This window comes from Ctenocephalides felis, unplaced genomic scaffold, assembly GCF_003426905.1.
Source record: "Ctenocephalides felis isolate EL2017-DRISC unplaced genomic scaffold, ASM342690v1 CF-g0.4_SCAFFOLD_03122, whole genome shotgun sequence".
Lineage (NCBI taxonomy): Eukaryota > Metazoa > Arthropoda > Insecta > Siphonaptera > Pulicidae > Ctenocephalides > Ctenocephalides felis.
Genome location: NW_020539276.1, coordinates 432 through 4,811, shown reverse-complemented (window position 1 = coordinate 4,811; position 4,380 = coordinate 432). Strand labels below are relative to the sequence as shown.

At 33.1% G+C, this 4,380-nt stretch overlaps 1 long non-coding RNA gene across 1 annotated transcript; it reads left to right on the top strand.

Annotated features, from left to right (window-relative positions):
- Nucleotides 1-2,661: 2,661 nt before the first annotated feature.
- On the top strand, nt 2,662-3,411 carry LOC113381854. Its single transcript, XR_003367592.1, has 4 exons — nt 2,662-2,710; nt 2,796-2,915; nt 2,986-3,079; nt 3,364-3,411. It is a non-coding gene; the product is annotated as an uncharacterized LOC113381854 (long non-coding RNA).
- The last annotated feature ends 969 nt before the right edge of the window (nt 3,412-4,380 follow it).

Sequence of the window (4,380 nt, the reverse complement as noted above, 5' to 3'; positions counted from 1 at the left end):
CCTTTGCGTACTCTCTAATGAAACTAAGTCTACCATTATGATTGCAAATATCAAGTAACCAAACAAATCAAGGCAAATATAAAGAGACTTTTGAAATAAGGTACTCTATAGCTGTGGTACAATTAAACAATATATAAGTAAGTAACAACAAATAACTATATGCAACAAGTAAACAAATAAATTTTGAATTATAAAAACTTATTGTTAAAAAAATGTTCTTTGTACATATGTAAACTTATAGATGTCAAAATAACACTCACGACTCGTGTATAGGCTATACACGACCAATTTCCTTCTCCTCTTCACGTGATAGTAGAAGTTAAACAGCAAATATCCTCTCCAACAAAGCCAAAAAACTGCTTGAGGGTGCTGAGTTTTACGTGGACATGGAACCGGCAATTAGAACAATCCTTGGGCAGCGACGTGTATCCTAACCTCAAATTAGGCACCTACAAATCTTCGAAAGTTGTTGATTAAAGCGTCCGAAAGCTAGCCCCAGGTAATTCAGATGCTTCTTCTTCTCTTTGATTATCGAACGACACAGAAACTTTCATGTGCCGCATGCGTAAACAAATTATAACCAAGTACACACCGCACTATTTTTACAGGCTTTAAATACCTCTCAGCCGTTACGATGGACCATTTATGGAATAAAGAAACGCTGGATGTATTATTTTAATATATATTTATTGCGATCTTTGTGCTTCGACGTTTTGATGAAGAAGAGAGTCAACAACACAATATACAATTCGCACATCGGAGCATATACATGTTGAAGGTGGCGCACACATGCTAGCAACCTATCAGCCATAACGCTCGTTGTTGACAGTTCACAACGAGCGCGCGAAACTTAAATTATAAATTTTAATGACAATTTTGTCCAGTTGGGATACATATAAATGTCTCAATTTATAATAATTTCAGACATTGATTGCGGTGTATCCTGGGTCCGCTGCCATGACTGTCACTTCACTATCCACAGCTTATATTCATTTACAGTAATAGACACTGGAGTATTATCTAGTAACTTTTGATAGTCGTTTGCTAGTTGTCTTACGCTTCAATGTCTTTATTGTTATATTCGGTTTTTGGCATGGAAACATTCAGCTTAAATAAATTAAGTATATCAGGAGACAAGTGATCCTGGAGATCGCTGATTATTGAATCTTCAGCAGACTGAGCAGGTTGATTATTGGCTCTATGTATCTGTTTTGATACTAATCTCGGACGTTTAATTTCTATTATAACTGACAGCTACTTCTGTAACGTCCAAATTTTCTCTTTTATCTCTTAGAACACTTAGTATCATTAAAAGCATCTGTACCTTTTTTGAAATCGGTTAAGCTTGATTGCAGAGTTCTGCTTAAATATACCGTAGTAGCTGAAAAAATAAAAGTAAATTACAGTGACAATAATAAATTATACACCCACCTAATACATCACTTAAGCAGATGGAGGATATAATAAAGTCAGAACTGCGTAATGTTTGTAGGAAGCAATGTGCATTATTGGCAGTTTTATTGTATTACCAAGCAGAAATCTTCTCCAGAGCATTACTAATTTAAATTAAGTTGTCTCCTTGGAACTTTCTATCTAGCGTGTTTCACAAATACCTTGCATGACAGCTCCAAGTTCTAACTTAAAAATTGCTTAGGAGATGCATTGGCAAATGCCACAACTATTCTCATTATGCCAGATGGATTGCGGCAGGAAACTAGATTTTGCTAATTCATTATTGAAAACATGATTGTTGCATGGGCAACGTTTAGCATGGATCACACTTTTCATTAACTTCTACACTGCACCTTTTGTATTTGGTACACTAGTTTTGGCCCACTTTACCCACACACCAAGATAAATCTAAATTGTATTTGGTACACTAGTTTTGAACAATTTTTGCTAATATTTTATCTGTCAATCTAGGCTCTATGTCACCTAAATTATTGTCTTCAGATTTAAGAGCATCATACCCAGACAGCACAAGACATGCCAGGGAATGTCCCACTTGTCCTCACAATCTCCTAATATCGCGATATCCTATGAATATCTTATGAATATGCAACGGGACGTCTCAAAACCAAAGGACTTGAGCAGGTATAACGAACGGTTCACGAACATGTCGCTCTCCTACGCGCACGGCTTGAGACCTCTAAACGTATATGTTTGTCCCTTTCTCTTTCGTCGCGTCGGTTTTGCGTCCTTTAAGGTTAAGCTAAGCGTCATCGTCATCAAACAGACGCTTATATGTCGAATTATCATAGTTTTTGAGTAATTGAGTAATAATAGTGAACATTTTATTTGTTTTATATAATTATGTGAGCGTGTGTTATAAATAATTAATATTATTTATCAAAATACTCTAAAATTGAGTAATAATAGTGGAAATTTTATGCGTTCTATATAATTATATGTGCGTGTGTGTTATAAATATTGCAGCAACATATTGAAAGGGGAGCAGATATAAACGATGGTAATTAAAGCTTTCTGTGTACTGTTATTTGAAATACTATGTTACTAGTACAAATAGAATTTTTAATTTAATGCTGACATTTCTACCCTGCCAGCTTATCCAGCAACCATGCCTAATTTTGTATCAAATGCTGTGTTTGAAAGAGAATTGACAAAGAAGAAATGCTCTCCACTATGTTTGTTGGAGGAGCTTCAACTTATGGAGGCTATTCTTCTGAGCAAAGATATCAAAATACAATTGGTAATCAAAAGTTTATATAGATTTATTTTTATTTGTTAACTTTATCATATACTAAACAAACTTTCTCTTTAGATTCTGTATTTAGCCATCAGAGTCCAGCTATGAAAATCCATTTTTGATGATGGTTTGGACAAAGAATTTTGCTAGGGACGAGGAAAGGGCAAAAATAAATTTTGTGATCTAGTGCCTTGCGATGTCATCACAGGTAATTTATATATCTTATACTTATGATGTGTTGTAAATTATGAATTAAACTAATATATAATTAATTCCAGGAATTGCTTTGAAAAATTTGCCGCATGAGACATAGTTTACTGTTTCAGAGGCTGCAAAAAGCTGGCTGCGACGTGCCAATAAATATTATACAAGGTATTTTTGTGAGATGTGTACTATATGTTTTTCCTATTTACAAAAAAATCATGATTATTGACTGGTTAGTTGTATCAATGCAAAATTTGTGCTGTGTACACATTTTTAGATGTAAAAAACCAAGTTTAATATTCACTCGTAATGACATCAAATTGTGTCAATATATTTGGAATTAGAGATTATTTTATAAATCTCTGTCTATTTTGATTGATGTATCGCTCTTAAAGAACTTACTCATATATATATACATATATATGCATTTATTCATTTGTTTTCTATTTCAGGAGAGAAAATCAACCATGAACTAGGATTGAATGCCGAATTAATTATATTTTTAATATTGTAAAATAACTTATTTTGAATTAAAGTTGTATATATTAAATTTTGTTATAAAATTATCTCAGGATTTTGTTATTTTGTAATAAAAGTTTACTTTGTGAAATTGTGTTCTTTTATTTTATTTTAATCCAAATTTATTTTTCATCTAAAAAGTAAAAAACAATTCCATAATTATATCCTATTCATGTCCGGTTTATGTCCGGAATATCCCCCGCGGGATATCCTACAGAACGTCCCTAGGTGCGACATATTAACATGTTTCGGATAAGATCAGGATAAGCGGGATATCCGTAAGGCTATCGCAGGGACAATGAATGTCCGCGCGTGGATATCCTGTGGACGTTTTCCAGGATGTCTTGTGTTGTCTGGGTATGTATCGCAAAAAGTCACAAAATGATCCTTAATAATGCCATTATGAAATAATGTAATGAGAGGTTCAGCTGTGAGATATGTGATATATCCGTGGTTTCGTCAAACAAAATAGAAAGATATCTGGCTTCCCGCACATTCTTAAGATAGTTTCCTATATAACTTCTGCACACACATCTATTAGCTTATTTTGCACAGTTTGCTGATGTATGTGACGTTGGCACTTGAAGATTTTAAGTGATGCTGCGATTCAATATCACCATATTCAACACGGAACTTTGAAAGAGCCATAAAATTTTATCATTCTGAACATACATAATAAATATAATAGCATAAAATAGACAATAAAAATCAGTTTTTAATTATTTTTACCTATTTTATTAGTTTTTTGTTATATTTTTCTGATCTATGGATTTGTTTGAGTGAATCATTTACATTTTTGAAGAAGTCTGTACAATTTTCTTCATAATTTACTTTTGTAAACGATATGGCTGTTAATGTATTTATTTCTAGTCGAGTCTCTTCACTTGTCACAAAGTTATTCATCAAAAAAATATTCTTTCTGTAGAAGCATTTGTACCATGTCGACAGAA